We start from the raw sequence: 24716 nt of genomic DNA, 5'->3' as shown, positions 1-24716 counted from the left end.
GCAAATTTCTCACACAGGTCTTGTGAAGGTCTGATGCTGGATTTCCAGCACAATGGGTTGCAGAGGTTGTTGACTATACGGAAAAGCTGGGCAGGTCTGTTGGCTGCGTTTGCAAACTCTTGAGACAGGAATAAGGACGTTTTCTTGTTGATTAGGGTTGAGTGAACCCGAACTGTAAATTTTGTGAACCCCGGACCCGAAACCGAACATTTTAGTAAAAGTTGGGGTTCAATGTTCAGTGATTTCTTAGCTCTTTTTGAAAGGCTGCAGAGCAGCCAATCAACAAGCGTTTAACTATGTGACCTTAGAAGCCATCACATCCATGCCTACTAATGGCATGGCTGTGATTGGCCAGTGCAGCATGTGACCCAGCCTCTATATAAGCTGGAGTTACGTAGCGCTGCACGTCACTCTGCTGTGCTCAGTGTAGGGAGAGGATGCTGCTGTGATGGAGAGAATAGGACATAATCTGTTATCAGAACTCCAATTGAACTCAGCGATCTACATAGATTTATATCTGTAAAGACATTCACAGACATACTTAGATTTAGTTGTGTGGGTGCAGTGCACAATCTTTTTACCCTGCCCTGAGCCCAGGTGGGTGGCGGCGGCCATTTAATGACATTCAAATCCAAGCTTGAAATACTGCAATAATAATCTGGTTTAAAAAAAAAACACCTTTTGTTGGCAATATCCAACATCTGGTGCTTTTGCAGGATTAGTCAGTGTGCAATTTAAGATAGAAATACAGCAATAATTTTCTGGGATTTTAAAAACACCCTTTTTTGGCAAAATACAGCCCTTGCTGCATCTGCACGTGTGAAATTCAAGCGTTATATACAGCTTTCATATTCTGTTAGTAAAAAAGCACCCTTTTTTTGGCAAAATACTTAATATTGCAGCCCTTGCTGCATCTGTGATTGCTAAAAACAAGTTTTAAAAACGTTAATAATTTTCTTGCTTTGAAAAATAAATTTTGGGGGGCAATAACCTTCATTTTGGGCCTCTTTCACATTAGTCAGTTTGCAATTTAAGCTAGAAATACAGCTATAATTTTTGGGGGGTTTTAAACTTTTTGTGTAAAATGCACAATTTTACATCTGCACGTGTGAAATTCAATCATTATATACTGCTGCCATATTCTGTTATTAAAAACAACACCCATTTTGAAAAAAAAAAACTTAGTTTTGCAGCCTTTGTGTCATTGTGAGATACACCCTTTAGATACTGTGGTTCTATTCTAATCTGCTATTAATAAAACACCCATTTTGGCCAAAAATCTTTAATTGCATCCTAGTCTGCATCTGTACGTGTGAGATAGACCCTTTACATACTGTCGTTCTATTCTGCTATTAATAAAACACCCTTTAGGGCAAGATCCTAAATTTGAGAAATATGAGGAGAGCGTCAAATAAGGGACTTGGCCCACTGGTGGAACTCCTGTTGCAGGGAGAAGACGTGGTCGATCTGTGCCAGCTACATGCACAAGTGAAACCCTTTTCTCAGGTGCTAGTAGGCGACAGAACCTTCAGCGGTATTTAGTTGGGCCTAATGCGGCTCTACCAATGGAGAGGCCAGAACAAGTACAAGTGATAGTAGATTGGGTTGCTGACAGTGCCTCCAGTTCCTTCACATTGTCTCCCACCCAGTCTCCTGCTGAAAGATCAGAGTTGGCACCCGCAGCCGATGTCCATCAGTCTTTCACCTCACCCCCTTGCAAATCAGCCTAGCAGTCTGAGCCCGAAGTCATGCAGAAGTCTCTTCTGCTTTTTGATGACTCTGTTAGCAGAGTTTCCCAAGGGCCATCCACCTATCCCTGCCCCAGAAGTGGAAGAGATTGAGTGCACCGATGCCCAACCACTTTTGTTTCAAGATGAAGACATGGGAGGTCTCAAATGATGACAAAACACAGGTGCCAACTGCTGCGGCTTTCAAAAGTGTGCAGACTGACAAGGAGGGCAGGGGTGAAGACTGGGTGGAAGATTATGTGGAGGACGATGAGGTCCTCGACTCCATATGGAATCAAGGTCATGCGAGTGACCTGTGTAGTTCGGAGGAAGAGGCGGTGGTCGCACAGAGCCACCAGGACAGCAGAAGAGGGAGCAGGGTGCAAAAGCGGAGCGGCCATTCCCTAGACAGTACGCCTGCTATTGCCCACTGCAGCAAGGGACCGAGCACACCAAAGCCAGCTCCAAGGAGTTCCCTGGCATGGCAGTTCTTTAGACAATGTGCTGACGCCAAGACATGAGTGGATTGAATGCTGTGCAATCAGAGCCTGAAGCGAGGCATAAACATTCTCAACCTGGGCACAACCTGCATGACAAGGCGTTTAAGTGCAAAGCATGAGCTGCAGTGGAGTAGACACCTCAAAAACCAAGAAAGGTCTCTGGCTCCTCCTGCTTCCTCTTCTGCTGCAATCTCGGCCTCTTCATCCACCTCTGAACTGACAGTGCCAACAGCCACCCCAGAAACAGAGGATCTTCCAGCAACACCACCGCCTGGGTGACCAAGCATCTCCACATTGTCCCACGGAAGTGTTCAGCTCTCCATCTCCCAAACATTAGAGTAGAAGAGGAAGTACCCCCCTACCCACCTGCTATCCCTGGCCCTGAATGCCAGCATTTCAAAATTACTGGCCTTTGAAATGCTGTCATTCCGTCTGGTCCCACAGTACGTCGTGCCCAGCCACCACAACTTTTCCAGGTGTGTCAACCCTTCCCTGCACAACCAATTGGGGGACAAAATCAGGTGTGCACTGTGCAACGCCATCAGTGGCAAGGTGCACCTCACTACGGATACGTGGAGCAGTAAGCACGGTCACAGCTGTTATATCTCCATAACAGCACACTGGGTAAATGCAGTGGCGGCTGGGCCTGAGGCGAATAGCAGTTTGGAGCATGTCCTTCCACCGTTGAGGATTTCAGGGCTCTTCAGTTTGTCTCCGGTTGCTTCCTCCTCCTACTCCTCTTCCTCATCCTCTACCGCCTCCTCATCCGGTCAGCATAGCACCTTCACCACCAACTTCAACACAGCAGGCAGTTTTAAAACGTATCTGTTTTGGGGACAAACCCCACACCGTGCAGGAGCTGTGGACGGGCCTTGAACAACAGACCAATGAATGGTTGGTGCCACTGAGCCTCAAACCCGGCCTGGTGGTGTGCGATAATGGGCGAAATCTCGTTGCAGCTCTGAGACTAGCCGGTTTGACGCACATCCCTTGCCTAGCGCATGTGCTGAATTTGGTGGCGCATATATTCCTTAAAAATGACCCTGATATGTCAGAGCTGCTGCAGAAAGTGCGGCCGTCTGTGCTCGCTTTCAGCGTTCTCACCCTGCTACTGCTCGCCTGTCAGCGCTGCAGCGTAATTTCTGCCTTCCCGCTCACCGCCTCATATGCGACGTGGAACTCCACCTTGCACATGCCAGCCAGACTGTGCTAGCAGCAGCAGGCAATAGTGAAGTTTCAGCTGCAGCAGGCAAGGGTGAGTCGCTCTGCGGAACAGCACCACTTCACCACCGATGACTGGCCTCCATGCGAGACCTGTGTTCCTTGCTGCGCTGTTTCGAGTACTCCACCAACATGGCCAGTGCCGATAATGCAGTTCTCAGCGTTACTATACCACTTTTATGCCTCCTTGAAAAAACGCTGCTGGCGATTATGGAAGAGGATGTGGCACAGGAGGAGGAGGAGCAAGAGGGATCATTTTTTAGGGTTTCCGGCCAGTCATTCACAAGTTGCTCCGAGGGTGGGTTCCTGCTCCAACAAACGCCAGGTACACAATTGTCCAGCCAGGGCACAGTTCTGGAGGATGACGAGGTGGAGGAGATGGAGGAGGAGGAACCTTGTTCACAGCAGGATGGCACCCAGACTAGCTCTTGGCCATCACTGGTGCAAGGCTGGGGGGATACAGAGGACTTAGACGACACACCACCCACAGAGGACAGATTTTCATTGCGTCTGGGAAGCCTGGCACACATGAGCGATTACATGCTGCAGTGTCTCTGCAACGACCGCCGAGTTGCCCACATTCTAACTTACTGATTACTGGGTGGCCTCACTGCTGGATCTCCATTACAAGGACAACGTACCGTCCTTAATTCTGTCACTGGAGCGTGATCGTAAGATGCGCGAGTACAAGCGCACACTGGTAGACGTGCTGCTGGTGGTATTCCTACAGAAGCACAAGGTGAAGGTAGAGGAAGAGGTCGCCAACGCCACAACAACCAGCACCACCAACTGATATGGAACGTCTTAGCAGGAGGCAGCATTTCACCAACATGGTGGAGCAGTATGTGTGCACACGCCTACACAAACTGACTGATGGTTCTACCCCCTTCAACTTCTGGGTCTCGAAAATGGGCACATGGCCTGAGCTTACCCTTTACGCCTTGGAGGTGCTGGCCTGCCCTGCAGCCAGTGTATTGTCTGAACATGTGTTTAGCACGACTGGAGGGGGTTATCACAGGTTAGGTCTCCCAATGTTTTGGGGTGTGTGCTAATTAAAAAATTAAATTAAATTAAAACCAAAAAGCAGTGTAGGCTACATCCTCCTCATCCACACTGCCACATCCACCGCCTCCTCAACCTTCTACTCCATATGGACCTCGTCCTCCTAGATCAAGTTTATTATTTTTAATTTTTACGTATTTTATGTTATTTAAAGTAATTTCCCTATCCACTTTTGTTTGCAGAGCACTTGCCATGCTGTTAACCACATTTTGATGCCACTTGCAGCCCTCTAGCCCTTTCCATGCCATTTTTACAGCCATTTTAGTGCTCAAAAGTTTGGGTCCCCATTGACTTCAATGGGGTTAGGGGTCAAGTTCGGGTCCCGAACTCAAACTTTTTTGTGAAGTTTGGCCGAACCCGTCTAACCCAAACATCCAGGTGTCCACTCAACTCTATTGTTGATCAGTGTTTGATATTTTTTCAGCTACGCAATTAGGGAATGTTTGTCTTCGGAGGACTGATGTTTGCGCCATTTCTCTTCCAGTCTGTGCCCCTCTTTCTTTAGTTCCTTTATAGAGTTGTAAAACCAGCGAGCGTGATGTAATGGTGCGGAACGTTTAATGCGTAAGGGAGCTATGAAGTCAAAAGCAGCCAAGACATAGTGGTTATATGTCTGGGATGACAGACCTTTCATGGAACGGTATTTTATTAGTTATTTTACTTGGTGCTTTTTTGGCTGGTGCTGTAAGGGAGAAGTGGATTGTATGGTGGTCTGACCAAACTATTGGATCAATTTCCACAATAGATATTAAAAGTTCTGAATGAAATATGAGGTCCAAAGTGTGGCCTTTTTTGTGGGTAGGGAGGTTGATGGCTTGAGAGAAACCCAGTTCATTCATAGAAAGAAGTAGCTCTAAGACCTAGTTCACACGACCGTATGGCTTTTATTGTTTTTTGCGGTCCGTTTTTCACGGATCCGTTGTTCTGTTTTTGAGTTCCATTGTGTTTCTGTTTCTGTTCCGTTTTTCCGTATGGCATATACAGTATACAGTAATTACATTGAAAAAATTGGTCTGGGCATAACATTTTCAATAGATGGTTCAGAAAAAAACGGAATGGAAACGGAAGACATACGGATGCATTTCCGTATGTGTTCCGTTTTTTTTGCGGACCCATTGACTTGAATGGAGCCACGACCCGTGATTTACGGCCAAATATAGGACAAGCTCTATCTTTCAACGGAACGGAAAAACGGAAATACGGAAACGGAATGCATACGGAACACATTCAGTTTTTTTTGCGGAACCATTGAATTAAATGGTTCCGTATACGGAACACAAAAAAACGGCCCGTACACCCGCAAAAAAAACGTTTGTGTGAACTAGGCCTAACTGAGAGGAATGTGTATCCACCCTTACATTAAAGTCTCCTAGAATTATCCACCTAGGGTGTTTCAGTGTTATGCAAGATACAAGTTCTGCTAATTCCTTAATAAAGGCTGAGCCATCATGAGGGGGCGGTAGACAAGCAGTATGTTTGTTTTTCTCAGCTGAAAGTTGGGCTGCCAGACATTCAAAGGGATGGGTGGGGGTTACTGCGAGGGATTTAAGTTCAAACTGCATTTAAAGCACAGAGCTAGATCTAAAGCTTTCCTGACTACAGCATCTGAGCGCACTGAAACTGAAAGTGTGCACTTTCGGTTGCGCTCCAGCTCCCCAGTGTGGCGATCGGAGGAGCCAGAGCGTGTGTGCAGCAGCCCCTGTCTTTATGAATGACACCAGGCTGCTGCATATTTCCTATGGAGCCCTTGCCTGTAATAGGGCTCCATAGGAAACTAGTAAAATGATTATAGATTCCAATGATAATAGCAATCTAATGATTGCATGTTATAGTTCCCTATGGGAACAATAAAAAAGTGCAAAATTTAAAGTTTAAAAAATAAATAAATAAAACATAAAAATTCAAATTACCCTCCTTTTCCCAAAATAAGGCTCCTTTCACACTAGTGTTCGTCGGTCCGCTCGTGAGCTCCGTTTGAAGGGGCTCACGAGCGGACCCGAACGCTTCCGTCCAGCCCTGATGCAGTCTGAATGGATGCGGATCCGCTCAGACTGCATCAGTCTGGCGGCGTTCAGCCTCCGCTCCGCTCGCCTCCGCACGGACAGGCGGACAGCTGAACACTGCTTGCAGCGTTCGGGTGTCCGCCTGGCCGTGCGAAGGCGTGCGGATCCGTCCAGACTTTCAATGTAAGTCAATGGGGACGGATCCGTTTGAAGATGCCACAATATGGCTCAATCTTCAAGCGGATCCGTCCCCCATTGACTTTACATTAAAAGTCTGGACGGATCCGTCCGAGGCTATTTTCACACTTAGCTTTTATATGCCAATATAATGCAGACGGATCCGTTCTGAACGGAGCCTCCGTCTGCATTATTATGATCGGATCCGTTCAGAACGGATCCGATCGAACGCTAGTGTGAAAGTAGCCTAAAAATAAAAGAACGAAAAAACATATCATGGGTGTCACAATGTGCAAAAATGGTCATAGTATAAAAATATATTCCCCATACGGCAAACAGCAAAACAGAAAAAATCGTCCAAATGGCCGATTCGCCGTTTTTGGTCGCTTCATTTTCTATAAAAAATTGTAGAATAAAATTAACTGGTCAGTTTTATCGAACAGCAAAACTGTGGTGGAATTGCTTTTTTTTTGCAATTTCACCCCATTAGAAATTTTCTTTTCCCACTACCCACTACATGATATGCAATAATAAATGGTGGCGTTGGAAAGTACATCTTGTCCCGCAAAAAACAAGCCCTCATATGGCTATGTGAACAGACAAATAAAAAAGTTATGGCTCTTAGGGTCTATTCACACGTCCGTTTTTTCTTTCCTGATCTGTTCCGTTTTTTGCTGAACAGATCTGGACCAGATCTGGACCCATTCATTTTCAATGGGTCCTGAAAAAAAACGGACAGCACAATGTCTGATTTTTTTTCAGGACCCATTGAAAATGAATGGGTCCAGATCTTGTCCAGATCTGTTCAGCAAAAAACGGAACAGATCAGGAAAGAAAAAACGGACGTGTGAATAGACACTTAGAAGGCAGGGAGCACAAAACAAAAACGCAAAAAAACAACAACTCCGGGCCTTAAGGGGTTAAACACTTTATCATTGAGATTTTACATACAGCCACATGCATATAGCTGTATATCAATAAAAATGAAACACCATACATAGAATACATATGGTTAGCCCTCAACTTTAAACTCCTTTCCCTCCCCCTCCCAGTACCCAGTAGTGTGTTTTAAACATGTTTGTTAACAGCATTTAACCATGTGTTTACCCATAGCTATATATATGTCAGTGTCCCTCTGACATAATTGTCTACTGTTATTGCATTCAAGAGCTTAAAATGGGTGGTTTAGGACAAAAATTCATACTTTTTTTTTATAAAAGAGAAAATGACAAAATATCAAGTCCTAGGAGACCTCAGAGTATCATATACCAAATTTAAGGCCAAACAAAGCATATTTGATTCATGTAGATTTACTTGGACATAAATAGAATTTTGGGAAAAATTCAACAAAACGGACACAAAACTAATTGTAAAAATGTCATTGATCTCTAATCCTGGTCTTTCTATGCCTCAATTAGAGATAGAAATAAATCTGATCTGGCCGCCATTTTGCTGTGTGAAGCAGGGACAGGCTGTTAGGGACACCAAACGCTAGCTAATAGGGCCACAAAAGTTATTTTAAGCACTAGTATAGGTGTGCTATCAATATGTGTGATACACAGAGGGGTGCGATATACTCATAATATACTTTTATAATGAGACAAAAACACATAGATCTATATAGTGATCACCTGGAAGTCAGGGGCCAGGGGCTTACTAGGGCCATTTTTATATAGGGTAAGGTCCCGGACGGGCTCACTCTTATCAGGGCGGGTGGTCTGTGGTTAGGCTATCAGGGCCAGAATAGCACCCCCCTGCAGGGCAATATCAGGGACAGTTCTTTGCCCACCCTGTCCTTCAATACCACATCATCATCTAGCCCAGGGATGGATGTTTTTTTGCTTTCCCTCCTGGATTCATCGATGTGCACTGAAACCCCCCGGATTGTGGTAGGACATATGGACATATGGCACCTGATTTAGTGCCTTCTTAGTGCCTGCCACATCTATGCTTTTTGGTTAACTTTAATAATTTCATTTATTTTCATTTTGAGGGATATCTTTTCCATTCACACGTCCGCAAAATGGGTCTGCATCCGTTCCGCAATTTTGGGGAACGGGTGCAGACCCATTCATTTTAAATGGGGCCGGAATTTGCTGCCCGCATCTGCGGATCCGCACTTCCGCATCTGTGCTTCCATTTCCACAAAAAAATAGAACATGTCCTACTCTTGTCCGCAATTGCAGACAAGATTAGGTATTTTCTATTATAGTACCGGCGATGTGCGGTACCCAAATTGCGGAATGCACATTGCCGGTGTGAATGGACCCACATAGCAAAATTATTAAAGGTTACGTTTTATCTTTATGTATATTCTAATAGATTGCCTTTCTTGTGTAATGTTATAATATACTTTCTCTGTTAGAGAGTATATTATAGTGCATTTGTATTGTGCGGCAGTTGTGTGCGGTTCTCCTGCGATACTGCAGGTATATAGAGGGACAAGCGTTATTGGAACAAATAATTTCTACTGGTGTGATATATCAGTCGTCCCCCAAAAAAATTGATTGAAGCAGGGTGTTATATACCAATATACTTTCTTTATAGTGCATTTGGGTACTATATAGTGCATTTGCGCATGAGCGTACGTGAAAATTATATTGCCGATATTTCGCATTGAAAACAAAAATGAATGGATTTTGCAAATTTCGAATAATACATCTGGTATGTCACTGTCCATGTTGTGGGACTATTTTTTCAGGTTCTTCAGGTTCGCATGACCCACCACGAACTTGCGGTTCGCGAACATTTGATCGTGTTTGCGCGATCGCGTTCGCAAACCGCCTTGGCAGATGTTCGTCCATCACTAGCCTCAATGACATCTTTGTCTGTATAAACACTAAATCTAGTAAAGATCATGTTCTCCTAGATTATTTATTTTAATTTATTTCATTAAATTTCTTAACACCTGGCAATATTTTTAGAGATAATTAAATAATGATTGGTGTAGAATAGTTTATTGTTTTATTTTACATAATATTCACTTAACCGTGAACACTGATACAGGTATAGGCTGTCAATAACTGATAAAACTGTCTACTGGACACTTAGGGCTCATTCACACGAACATGCGATGCCCGTTGCTGAATTGCGGACCTCATTTGCGGATCCGCAATGCTAGGGCACCTTTCCGTGGCCATTCCGCATCACGGATGCGGACCTATTCATTTCAATGGGTTCGCAAATCCAGAAATACGGAACGGTGCGGGACGGAAGAACGAAACACTATGGAAGCACTACAGAGTGCTTTCTGGGGTTCCGTTCCATGCTTCCGCACCGCAAAAAGATAGAACTTGCTCTATCTTTTTGCGGAACTGAAGGATCGCGGACTCATTCAAGTGAATGGATCTGCGATTCCCATGCGCCTGACCCACGGATGATGCCCGTGCATTGCGGACCACAATTTGCGGTCCACAGCATGGGCACGGGCTTCACACGTTCGTGTGAACAAGCCCTTATACATATAGAAAGCAGGAAGTAAAATAAAAAAAAAACACACACCTTAGGCCTCTTTCACACGACCGTTTTTTTTTTCCGTTTTGCGGGCCGTTTTTTGCGGTCCGTATACGGTCCGTATACGGAACCATTCATTTCAATGGTTCCGCAAAAAAAACGGAATGTACTCCGTGTGCATTCCGTTTCCGTATTTCCGTTTTTCCGTTCCGTTTAAAGATAGAACATGTCCTATATTTGGCCGCAAATCACGTTCCGTGGCTCCATTAAAGTCTATGGGTCCGCAAAAAAACGGAATGCATACGGAAATGCATCCGTATGTCTTCCGTATCCGTTCCGTTTTTTGCGGAACCATCTATTGAAAATGTTATGCCCAGCCCAATTTTTAATATGAAATTACTGTATACTGTATTTGCCATACGGAAAAACGGAACGGAACAACGGAACGGAAACGGAAGCACAACGGAAACAAAAAACGGAACAACGGATCCGCGAAAAACGGACCGCAAAACACTGAAATGGACATACTGTCGTGTGAAAGAGGCCTTATGCTGAACCTTTTCCACAAAACAAAAAAAAATATGAAAATCCAAAGGGTGCTACTAGAGAATGTCAGCTCTGTACATAAAAAGGACACCATGTTTTTAATAAAGACCAATTTAAAAATAATGTTTAGCTCAACATGAGTACAATGCAATAATAAAAAAAAATTGCCCCCAAAGGTGTACATAGCATTTAAATTACCCTCTTCAGAATGCCATTCTCTATAGAATCTTTTTTCACCAATTATATTGGTATACAGTTAGGTCCATATATACTTAGACAGAGACATTTTTCTATTTTTTGTTCTATACATTACCACAATAGATTTTGAACAAAGCAATTGAAGTTCAGACTTTCAGCTTTTATTCAATGGGTTGAACAAAATGATTGCATAAAAATATAAGGACCTAAAGCATTTTTTTAAACTCAATCCCTTCATTTCTGGGGCTCAAAAGTAATTGTCCAAATTAAATAATTAAATAATTATAAATAAAATGTTAATTTCTAATACTTGGTTGAAAACCCTTTGTTGGAAATGACTATCTGTGGTCTTGAACTCATGGACATCACCAGACACTGTGTTTCCTCCTTTTTAATGCTCTGCCAGGCCTTTACTTTTCAGTTGCTGTTTGTTTGTGGGCCTTTCTGTCTGAAATGTTGTCTTTAACAAGTGAAATGCTCTATTGGGTTCAGATGAAGTGATTGACTTGGCCATTCTAGAATATTCCAGTTCTTTGCTTTAATAAACCCCTGAGTTGCTTTGCCTTTATGTTTTGGGTCATTGTCCATCTGTATTATGAAACGCTGACCAATCAGTTTGGCTGCATTTGGGTGGATTTGAGCACACAATATGTCTCTGAAAACCCCAGAATTCATCCAGCTGCTTCTGTCCTGTGTCACATCATCAATAAACACTAGAGACCCAGTGCGACTGGCAGCCATTCATGCCCAAGCCATCACACTGCATCTGACATGTTTTATAGATGATGTGGCATGCTTTGGATAATGAGCTATACCATGCCTTAACCATACTTTTTTCTTTACATCATTCTGGTAGAGGTTGATCTTGGTTTCATCTGTCCAAAGAATGTTCTTGTGCTGGTTTTTTAAGATTATTATTATTGCATTGTTGAAGTTCTTTCTTAGGATGTACCAAATTGTAGATTTTGCCACTCCTAACAGTGTAGCAATTTCTCTGATTGTTTTTTTCTGTTTTTGCAGATGAAGGATGGCTTGTTTCATCTGCATGGAGAGCTCCTTTGACCACATGTTCACTTCTCAGCAAAATCTTCTGAATACAAGCACCACACCTTAAATCAACTTCAGGCCTTTTATGTGCTAAATTGAAAATGAAATTATGAAGGAATTGCCCACAGCTGCCCATGAAACAGCCTTTGAGAAAATTGTCCAATTGCTTTGGGTCCCTTTAAAAACAGGGTACCACATGTAAAGAAGCTGAAACTCCTAAACCCTTCATCCAATTTTAATGTGGATACCCTCAAATGAAAGCTAAAAGTCTGGACTTTATGTCCATGTCCATTATATAACTATAACTTGAATATGTTTTAGAAAAAAAATATTGTGTATGTGTCAAAATATATATGGTCCCTTTTGTTGTGCTATGTATTGGAAATGAAAGTAAAAAATACAATTACTGCATTAATAGCATTATTATCAAGCTAACATTAAAATCACACATAATTCCTTGATCAGTTGTAAAATAAGCATCTAATAAAGTCTAGAGTAGTATATAAACAGTCTATTCCAGTAGCACAATATAATCACACAATTATGCCTAGTTGGTTGAAGGACCTTTAGTCAAGCCTTAATGAATTGCAAACTTAGCTTGAATCATGCTATTTGGTAGTCTTTTCATGAAGTATTTACTTTTACTGCATTTCTAAAGTGATGTCTATTGGGAAAGTGATTTAACTGAAAGAGAAAAAAAAACTGTGTGTTTTCCTACGCACTGGCTTGCAAAACCTTACCAAACTGTCAAGGTGACAATCCAAAACGATAATCAAAAGCACTTTTACAATCCATCTTGTAAGTGCCATAGGCAACTTTTCAATGAGACACTAACAAGTCCCAAAGAATAAGTAGTATTTAATATTTGATGCAATCAGAAATGTACACAATAAATGCTCAGCATATGTTGTACACATTCACAGTCTTTGATACTGCAATCAATCTTAAAGATGAAAAGTATAAATTTATAAATATGGCATAAAAACTCCCTAAATTTATAAATCAGTAATACTTCCAACCTATTTCTTACAATTGATTACTTTTATACTATAGAGAAAATGCATCTACTTTACTGTATCTATATTCATGTTTTCTACTTGCTACAAATGATATTAAGTAAAAATAGCATGTTAAAAAAATCTCATGTATTTCAATACCAGTGCTGGAAACTGGATAACTCTATGTTTTTGCAACATATTTATGTCCATGAATTATTAATAACACATCTCTGCCACTCTGTCTATATATCCTATGTATATGGTCTGAGGCCGTGGATGAAACTTGGGTTTTACACCATGTCCAAGCCTGGTCAGTAACTGTGTATGTTTCTGCCCTGGTGTACAGTATGTGTATGGGGGCTATAAAATGTTTTAATATCAATTAGTACATAGTCTCAGTGGGTCATATGCCTAATTATATTATATGTATTTTGTATTATTAAATAAGATTATCTTCAATGCAATTGAAAGCATCCTCTCTCTTCCACCATTTTTTTTAAAATGTTTTAAATGCATATCATAAATGATGTCTTTGATAAGTTTTAGTTCCTGAGCAGCCTCTGTCAGCAGTGAGTGTCAGCTGGGTGAGATCAGTGCTGGCACCGATCTTGCCTGCTTAATCCCTTAGGGCCGCTTCACACGAGCGGATGCCGTGCGTGGCATCCGCTCCGTGAAAGAGTGCCAAGACCCGCTGCAGACTGCAGAGGCACGGAGCGGTAACATGACTGTTAATGCTCCGTGCCTCTCTGTGATCTCTTTACTACGAAATCACAGTGACAACTGTGATTTCGTAGTAAAGAGATCACAGAGAGGCACGGAGCATTAACAGTCATGTTACCGCTCCGTGCCTCTGCAGTCTGCAGCGGGTCTTGGCACTCTTTCACGGAGCGGATGCCACGCACGGCATCCGCTCGTGTGAAGCGGCCCTTAGATGCTGCAGTCAGTAAACAGCCGCAGCATCCATGAGGTTAATAGAAGAAGGAGGCTCCCTCTCTCAACCATTGTGCTGCCGCACTGCAATGGCAGCGGCCCAATAGTTGCCATGGCCACCGGACACCTTGCAAAGGCATCCTGTGTTGCCAAGTATAGGTGTAAAACTGGTACAGCCATTATCCCTACTGTATCTTCAAGATCTAAGTAGGACTTTTTTTTAAAAATGTTTAAAAATAATAATTAAAAAGCAAATATATAAAATGAAATAAAAAAAATAAAATTAATGTCCTTTTCCCATATCCACAAGAGATTAAAAAAATAAAATAAAAAATAAACTACACATAATTGGTTTCACCGTGCCCATAATTACCTGATCTATAAAATGATCCTGGTACTAATCCCACTTGGTGAACGCTGTAAAAATAAAAAACAAAGGCGGAATTGTTTTTTTTTTGCCTCATCTCCCCTTAAAAATTTAATAAACAGCGATCAAAAAGTCATATGTATCCTAAAAATTTTAATTATCAATAATAACTGCAGCCTATCCTACAAAAAATAAGCCATTATTACTATGTTGACAGACACTCACAGAAAAATAAAAAAATGTATGGGTCTGCAATGTATGGGTTTGGTGATACAAAAAAAAGTTTAATAAAAAGTGATTTTATGATATAAAACATGAAAAAAATACAAATTTGGTTTTGCCATAACCGTATCGACCCACAGAATAACATTATCATATCAAATATACAGCATGGAGAACCCTATAATATTTAAAAAACACTAACAAAATTTCAATTTTTGCCCGTTTCACCTCCTAAAAAAATATAGACCCCAAAATTCTACTAGTAAAAATTATAGCCCACCATATAAAAAAACAAGCTCTAACACAGATACATTGATGGAAAAAAATAAAGTTATGAGTCTTCGATTATGTTTTATAAAAAGTGATTTTATGTTATAAAAGTGGTACATTTTTTTAATCAAATATACAATATGGAGAGCATTATAAAATATAACATTATAAAACACTGACAGAAATGCAATTTTTAACTGCTTAACCTCCTAAAAAATGGAATAAAAAGCACTCAAAGTCATGTAGACCCCAAAATTGTACCAGTACAAATGACAGCCCTTCTACAAAAAAAATAATCTCTCACATAGCTACATTGATGGAAAAATCAAAAGGTTTTGGGTATTCAATTTGGTGAAGCAAAAAATTTTTTATATAAAAAGTTATTTTATGATATAAAAGTGGTAAAACATTAATAAAACAAATTTGTATCGCCATTAACACACAGAATAAAATAATCATATCAAATATACCAAATGGAGAACTCCATTAAAATAAAAAAAATACTGACAGAATTGCAATATTAGCCCACTTCACAATTTTGAGCCAATTCCTGCATGCAACAACACTTAATACTTCTTATAACTGAGAATAACCAATATGAGCATAGGAATATGAAGTATGCTGAGATTGTTTTTTGTGCGTTGTGCATAGGACACATATATATTATTATCTTAATAAGTTATTAATAGAATCTAAACATTGAATATTTCTTTCTTAACCAAAAGCTCCCAAAAGCTTTAGATTATTTATACTGTGTATACTGTTAATGAGGAAATATAATTGCCAGGTAAATATTGAATACACTTCCATAATGTAATTATTACAACGTAGAATAAGTCCCTGGGGAAGAAAAATTTGTGGGTTCTTTATTTTTGTTATTTCTCTGCTATTATTATCTGCTATTATTTCTGTATGCACTTTGATAATTAAAAACTATAATAATAACAATAAAACTTATTATAAACAATACAAATAACAACTAATAATGTTGAGGGGAATGTGGAATATTAAACATTTTTAGTATTAAAGCCTTGAAGAATTATACTGCAGTTAAGTCAAGATATTGGTTCTGATATCATAGGAGAAAGGAATTAGAATAAACCAAGACTACAGAATTCTTTGAGGGTAGATGCTATATGTCACCTTAGGGGGAAATGGAAAGAGATCAAAATAATTGCCAAGGGCAAGCTGTGCAAAGGTATCCTTTGTTAGACACAGATGATCAATATTCTGAAAGTCTTATTCCCACAAATAGTACTGAGTTTCAAGTGCATGGTTATTGCTTTAAATAAAAAGTCTTTAAATTATTGCATTCATTTTAAAGGTTAACACACACACACATAAAGATTATAATTGTTTTGCACATTGGTGGTCTGTATAATCAGCCATAAAATAGAAACTGTAGGATGTATTTTCTGGATGAATTTAAGTTTTGTATTTGTGGTGGTACTCCTCAAATACTCCTTTGAGTATTTGATCTAGATGGAGATGGACACATGCCTTTGTCAGCCTATTATATTGGCATGTGATTACCCCAATAACATAAAGTTATATCAGTAAACACAGATTGAAAATAACAATTTTAATCGTAGATTCAGATGTGGTGGATTTGTTGCACTGTAAATTGCTATTTGATGGGGATCCCATTCACACTTGACAAGCAAAAATCTCCACAAATTTTAGGGTATGCTATGATAGTTCAGTCGCATGCTCTACATGTTTGAGATTGTACTTTATAATGCAAGAAAAAAATCTGCAGCAAAATCTGCATCTGGTAGATACAAATTGTGCAGTGGCTATGCTGTGAATTTGAAAAAGAAAACTGTATCTGTATTTAGAGCAAAGTTATGAAAACTTTGATTTGGCTGCTTTGCCAAATTTCACAAATAAATTTGCTTTGTGATGAATTACTTAGTCACGAAGCACATTTCTTAAGTAGTGGCCGCAATGAAGGGTGAACGGTGACTGCGCCGCCACCCGTCATTGAACCAATCAGATGCTACGTTCATTGCTGTTCCCGGCATCTGATGTGTAAATGGAGGCCTTTCAGGGGTTAAAAAAATAATAATAATACTCACCTCATCCATCTTGATTAAAGATCCAGCACGAAATCTAGCGCAGTTTGTGATGACGTCAACACGCTGGCTGGCGTGGTGGTGTCATACGTCACTGCACACAGGGTTTTGTGTGGGATCTTCAATCAAGAAGGGCAGCTGCATGGTGGCCCACTGAATATAATAGACATGCCATGATGCTTCTAAAGAAAGCTGAGTGAGGATAAGTGACGTGCCAATTTCCTAGCACAACTATCACTTTTTTCTATAGGTCCAAGAGGGTCATAACTATAGAAATCCTATAACAAGAATCCTCTCTTCAAAAAAATTATAATAATAAGTGTATGGAGGCATTCAATTCTGTAATGCATCCAATATAATCTTTGTCTCTCCTTTTCTTCCTCTACTAAAATTATAATTTTTCTATATGCTGTAATATCACAATCATTGTTAGACTCCAGGTCTGATATGTTACAGCTAAACTCAAGACAAAACAGGCAAGTGGAAGTAATGTATCAAAATATCAATTTATTATAAAATATAAAGTATGGGGAAAAGACAGGATGGTATACAGTATACAGAAAAGAAAAGGGCCATACAACATCATAACATACACCTATCTACCTATGCATCAATAAAACACAGGGTAGTATAGCAGGTAAGAGAAGAGGGGCTCTAGCTCCGGGACAACCAATACTGCATAACACAAAATAATCACCACAATAGGGCTATATACTGTTAGTGCAGAAAAATAATAACTGGGTGTCCATGAGCTATCCCTCTTGTCCAAAAATCATGAGCAACAGGACTAACAGGCAAATCCTCAAGTCAAGTCAGTATCCAGATCTCAAAAAGTGGTAATGGTAAACCTGGAATGTCAGGAACCCACTATGGATGTATGTTGAAGTGCCATAAAGAGATGCTATGCTAAACACAGGACGTACCTGAAGACATGGTGAATGTGATGGATGCCAGACCCTAAGCGCGAGACCTCATGTTACAGCTAAACTCAACCCTGATTTTTCCTTACCTCCTCAGAGGCAGTTTATTGCTAAATTCTCTCACCTTCACCTAAAAAAGTATCTCACACTTTTGTCCTTACTAGTGTTGATCGATCATGCACGTTTGTTAGCTGTTAAGCACTGTAATCCAGTAGCCATGTTGGTTATTGGTATTACAGTGATTAGATGGCCGGAAAGCGTCATCGGGTGCTATATAGCACGCAATGTCATGTGTTCGGCTCATTGTTAGTCAGTGAGAGCTGTGCTGGAGAAGGGAAAGATAGTGTAGGGAGTGAAATATTTTATTTTTTAATTGAAAAAAATAACTTGACTAAGGACTATTGTTGTATGTGGCAGCAGCAATATATATTTTTAGCGCAACCTGCGCTAAATTGCTAAAACTTTACAGACCCAAAAGATCTTTTAAGGACTATTGTGTGTGGCAGAAATATAAATTTTTAGCGCATCCTGCGCTAAATAGCATGCAATAGTTAGGCCGCTGGAGACAGCGACAATATCTGCGCTAGATCTCCTGTGTAACGTGTGCGCATCCCAAAAATATCTGTGACATCCACTGTGCTTTTTCAATAGACGGTGTCCGCTGCTGACAGTGACATTAGCCGCGCTACATCTCCCATGGAACGTGTGCACATCCAAAAAATATCAGTGACATCCAGTGTACTTTTTCCATAGACGGTGTCCTCTGTGGACAGTGACATTATCTAGGGTACATCTCCTGTGTAATGTTTCCACATCCCAAATACCTGTGACATTCCTTGTAATTTTTTATTGGCCGCTGGTGACCTCAGTGACATTATCTGCTGTATTTCTCCTATGTAACGTTTCCACATCCAATATACCTGTGACATTCCCTGCAATTTTATATATTAGCCGCTGCTGACATCAGCGACATTATCTGCGGTATTTCTCCTGTGTGACGTTTCCACATCCCAAATACCTGTGACATTCCCTGAGGCCTTCCGCAGCCTGATGTAAGTGGCCGTCCCTCGTTTCGCAGTCCCCAGCTCCCACTATTTTTCACTGTGTGCCATGCCCGCCTTTCACCGGCATGTGTCCCGTAACATCAACGCAGTTACTGGGAAGGTCAACTTAACCACTGACAGATGGATAAGTGCTTTAGGCCAGGGATGCTACATTTCCCTGATGGCACACTGGGTGAACTTTGTGGGAGCCAGGAGCAAGTTGTACCCTGGGGTGGCACAGGTGCTACCGATGCCAAGGATTGCAGGCCCTAATTCCATCAGGGTTTCCGCCACCACCTACGTTAGTGGCTCCAACCCCTACTTCTCCTCCTCCACCTTCTCCTCCACTTCTACCTCTGAATTATACTCTTGCAGCACCATTCAGCCAGTTAGTAGCTGGAAGCAGTGTAGCACAGGCCGTGCTTAAGCTGTTCTACTTAGGTGACAAACAGCATACCACCCCCAGAGCTGTGGGATAAGAGACCAGACTGAGCTATGGCTCTCGCCACTCAACCAAGAACCAGGCATGGTTGTGTCTGATAATGGCCGTAACTTGGTGGCGGCTTTGGAGCTTGGCAAGCTCACACACATCCCATGCCGAGCCCATGTGTTCAACTTAGTAGTTCAGCGGTTTCTCAAAACCTACTCCAATTTGCCTGAGCTACTGGTGAAGGTGTGCCGCGTGTGCCCATTTCTGACTGTCATCGACATCTTCTGCCGGTCTGTCAACGCTGCAGCAGTGCTTACAATTGCCAGCTCACCGACTGTTGTGCGATGTGAGCACATGCTGGAACTCAACGTTTCACATGTTAGCTAGGCTTTGTGAGCAGCAGAGGGCAGTAGTGGAATACCAGCTGCAACATGGTGGTCGCCTTTCCAGTCAGCTTCCGCTCTTCACAAACGAGGAGTGGGCATGGATGTCTGACCTCTGTGAGGTTTGAAGAAACTTTGAGGAATCGACACAGATGGTTAGCGGCGATGCCGCTAATTTCAGTGTAACCATCCCACTTCTGTGTCTACTCAAACGCTCGCTGCTCACGATTAAGGACGACGCTTTGCATGTGATAGAGTTGGAAATGGGGAAAGACATTACACAGGGTGATAGCCAGACCACCCTCAGTTCGTCTTTTCAGCGCAAATTGGATAATGAGGAGGAGGAGGAGCAGAAGACGGTTCCCTCCGCTACAGAGGGTAGTACCCATGGAAGTTTAATTCCATCTTTTCAGCGTGGATGGGCAGAAGATGAGGAAGAGGATGAGGAGATTGAGAGTCATCACCCTGGCATGACAGCTAAGTCCTGCCTGTTGGCAGTTTGGCACACATGGCTGACTTTATGTTAGGCTGCCTTTCCCGTGACCTACGCATTTTGAACAACACTGATTACTGGTTGTTCACAATTCTTAACCCCCGCTACAAAGAGAACTTCTCATCTCTCTTTCCTGTGGCGGAGAGGATGAGCGAAATGGTGCAATAACAGAAGGTCCTTGTGGAAAAATTGCTCCAAAAATTTCCAGCTGACAACTCTGGCAGCAGAGTATGTAGTTCCTTGGGCAAATGAGGAGGGGAGATGAGGGGCATACACAGCAGTTCCACCAATGGCTGGGCAACACTCTCCAAAGCCTTTCACAACACCCCGCCAGCACCCTCACCCTGATGCTCGGCCTAGTAGCACAAGGAGGGAAAAGTTTTGGAAGATGGTGAAGGAGTACATAGCAGACCGTGTCAGCGTCCTCAACGATCCCTCTGTGCCTTGCAACTACTGGGTCTCTAAGCTGGACACGTGACACGAACTGGTGCTCTACGCCTTGGAGGTGCTGGCCTGCCCTGCCACCAGCGTTTTGTCAGAGCGGGCATTTAGTGCTGCTGGAAGCATAATAACTGATAAGCGCATCCGCCTGTCAACTGGTTGACAGGTTGACTCTTATAAAAATGAACAAGGCCTGGATTGCCCCTGACTTCTCTAATCCACAAGAGGAAAGCGGCTGAACATAAATGCACTTTAAATGTGTTTTTTATAATGTGCTGAATATACTGTATTCCCATGCACCCCTTCCACCACAAAAAGTGTATATGGTTCAATTTTCCTTTTCTCATCCCCCTCCTCTTCCATCATATCAACATGCTTATTAGTCTGCCCTCGCGCCTAATGTTGTAGAGGGTTAACTCACCTGCAGCCCATTGCATGTAATGTTTTAGAACAGCGGTCCCCAACTGCCGGGCCGCGGCCCAGGACCGTGCCCTAGAAGATTGTTTGCCAGGCCGCAGCAATCAGGGCCGTCTTTAAAGCAGTACTAATGAAGCCCTTCCATTATGGAAGCACTTTATTAGTACAGGAGGACCAGGAAGAGGTGAAGGATCTGTACTCACAGCTTCCTGGTCCTTGGATCGGCTATCAGCTGTGCAGGGCTGCACACAGCGTGAGGGCGCTCTGTGACCTTACACTGTGCGCCGCGATACACAGCCGACAGCAGGAAGAAGAGGATAGCGATGGTGAGGAGCGGTGGCGTCCAGGAGCAGGAGGGGTAAGTGTTTTTTTAATTTTTTTATTTGTACTGGGAGCTGACATAAAGGCTGATGGCTGACAAGAGGGCTGGGGGCTGACATGGGGTGCTTATGGCTGACATAAGGGCTGGGGGCTGACATATGGCTGATGGCTGACATATGGCTGACATAAGGGCTGGGGGTTGACATGGGGCTTATTGCTGACATGGGGGGTTGATGGCTGACATGGGGGGCTGAAGGCTGACATGAGGGCTGGGGGCTGATATATTGCTGATGGCTGACATATGGCTGACATAAAGGCTTGGTGCTTACATGGGGGGTATGGCTGACATGACGGTTAATGGCTGACATGGGGGGCTGATGGATGACATTGGGGCTGATGGCTGACATATGGCTGACATATGGCTGATGGCTGACATAAGGGCTTGGGGTTGACATGGGGGGCTTATGGCTGACATGGGGGGCTTATGGCTGACATGGGGGGCTTATGGCTGACATGGGGGCTAAAGGTTGGGGGGTTGATCTGAGGCATTGGGGGTCTGATTAGGGCTGTCAGCAAAGGTCTGATTAACATTGGGGGTCTGATTGCTGGTCTGACCTGAGGTGTAATGAAAATTTTTTTTTTCTTATTGTTCTCCTCTAAAACCTAGGTGCATTGTATACGGTACAGTGCAGCAGAGACCAGTGCAGCAGAGACTAGTGCAGCAGAGATCCTAGTCAGTTTATATAATCTTTATATAGTGTTATATATATTAATATGCACCTTGTGTTTCGTTATGCGAGTGAATCGGACAGTACCTACTAGCACCCACCAAGCCCCGCCCACCCCCTAATCCCCACCCCAAAAACCCTGCCCTCTTAGCCCCCACCCGGCCCCTGGGAAAATTGTCTTGCATGAAACTGGTCCTTGGTGCAAAAAAGGTTGGGCCACTGTTTTAGAGGGTCAGCTCACCAGCAGGCCCTCACCTACATTCTTTTAGAGGGCCATCTCACCTGCAGGCCCTTGCATATAATGTTTTAGAGGGTCAGCTCATCAGTTGGCCCTTGCATATCATTTTTTAGAGGGTCATCTCACCTCTAGACCCTCGCATATAATGTTTTAGAGGGTCAGCTCACCAGTAGGCCCTCACCTACAATCTTTTTGAGGGTCAGCTCACCTGCAGGCCCTCAACCATAATGTTTTACAGGGTCAACTCACCAGCAGGCCCTCACCTACAATATTTTAGAGGATCAGCTCACTAGCAGGCCTTCAACCATAATGTTTTACAGGGTCAGCTCACCAGCAGCTATACATTTTTCAATGGTTAGCTAAGCATCAAGCACTTGTCCATAATTTTTCCAATGCTCAGATCAGCAGCAGGCACTCACCCCCAATGTTTTAGAGAGTCAGCTTTACAGAAGACCCTCACCCCTAATATTTTAGATTGTCATCTCAGCAGCAGGCCCTCGCATATAATGTTTTAGAGGGTCAGTTCACCAGCAGGCCCTCACCTACAATCTTTTAGAGGGTCAGCTCACCAGCAGGCCCTCGCATATAATGTTTTAGAGCAGTGTTCCCCAACTCCAGTCCTCAGGGCCCACCTACCAGTCATGATTTGAGAATATCCCACAGAATGAATGCCTGAGGTAAGTCCTGATGCATGGACACTAATTCTATCACCTGCTCAATACTAAGGAAATCCTGAAAACATGACCGGCAAGTGGGCCCTGAGGACTGGAGTTGAGGAACCCTGTTTTAGAGGGTCAGCTCACCTGCAGGCCCTCGTATATCATGTTTTAGAGGGTCAGCTCACCAGCAGGCCCTCGCATATAATGTTTTAGAGGGTCAGATCACCAGCAGGCCCTCATCTACAATCTTTTTGAGGGTCAGCTCACCAGCAGGCCCTCAACTATAATGTTTTACAGGGTCAATTCACCAGCAGGCCCTCACCTACAATCTTTTAAAGGATCAGCTCACTAGCAGGTCCTCGCATATAATGTTTTTGAGGGTTAGCTCACCAGCGGGCCCTCAACCATGATGTTTTACAGGGTCAGCTCACGAGCAGGCCCTCACCTATACATTTTTCAATGGTTAGCTAAGCATCAGGCACGCCCATAATTTTTCTGATGCCCAGATCAGCAGCAGGCACTCACCCCTAATGTTTTAGAGAGTCAACTCTACAGCAGACTCTCACCGCTAATGTTTTAGATCGTCATCTCAGCAGCAGGCCCTCACCCGTAATTTTTTAGAGGGTCACCAGCAGGCCATTGCTTCTAATGTTTTTGAGTGTCACCAGCAGTCCATAAATCATAATTTTTCAAGGGTGTATGATGCCCTCCTTTATGTGTAATAAAGGATGTATTGGAGTGCTGGTTTCTTGTAATTTTTGAAGCCCTTTCACTTAGTGCATAGGCTTTATGAATGTAGGAGTCCCACTACCTGAACAATTGTACCACAGTGTGAATGAGGCCCTCCATTATGTGATATACAGGTTGTATCAGAGTGCCTCTTCCTTGTAATTGTTGCCAGGAGTTGCACTTTATATACAAGTAAATATACAGGAAAGAATGTTTCCTAACAATTTTTTCTATAAAATTGATTTTATCTTTGGTTTTGTGCATATTATTGTCAGTCTGTAAAAGTGGTGTACTACTCCATTAACACTGTTCCCAGCAGCGACCTGGGAGTCCAAGATGCATCCAGACATCATCCCCATGTTGTTCCCGAACCATTTTGGTGGTGTTTCCATCAATTTCTGACCTTTTCAAATGAACCAGACACCCTCCCCTCTTCAAAGCAGGGGGTGCCTGGTTTAATGCTTGGGTTCTCCCATTGACTTCCATTGTGCCGAGCATCCTGAGGTGTTCGACCCGAGCACCCGAACACCCAAGCACTTTGGTGCTCAATCAACATTAGTCCTTACCTCATTACTAACATTGGAACGGATCACGTCCTATTTCGAAAGATATTTTAATTGAAACAGGCTTTAAGCACATTTTCTCATTATTTCAGTGGTGTTATAAGAAATAGAAGTTTAGCTTGAAGCATACCTGTTGTTTTAGGTAATATTTCAGGATTATCTGTGATGTAAGTGAAAAATGATAGTATTTCAGGACATTTTGTTTTTCCGCTCAGTTTTTCCGCTCTGAGGCTCCAACCCTAATTGTCAGTTATCATTGAGCTAGTGGATGGAGACTAGGCACTATGATGTCTCCTACAGGGAAAAGGATATCCTCTATGTAGTACACCTTAAGAAACAGTAATATTAATTAGTGTAATTGTAAATCCAAGACTGGGGTTAGACAAAAAAATACTTACTAGATTCAGCAGCAATATTTCTCTCAGCATTTACTTCTTTCTTTTCCTCCTCCCCTTTCTATAGACTTATATGGGCAAGTCAATGATCTGCGCAAGAGAGGATGGTTGAGAACATGAAGTGGCTGATAAGTTAAGAAGAAGGCATATTTCTTTGTCA

This window comes from Bufo gargarizans, chromosome 4 (genome assembly GCF_014858855.1).
Source record: "Bufo gargarizans isolate SCDJY-AF-19 chromosome 4, ASM1485885v1, whole genome shotgun sequence".
Lineage (NCBI taxonomy): Eukaryota > Metazoa > Chordata > Amphibia > Anura > Bufonidae > Bufo > Bufo gargarizans.
The sequence above is the reverse complement of the archived record's forward strand: the minus strand, read 5'-3'. Positions refer to the sequence as shown.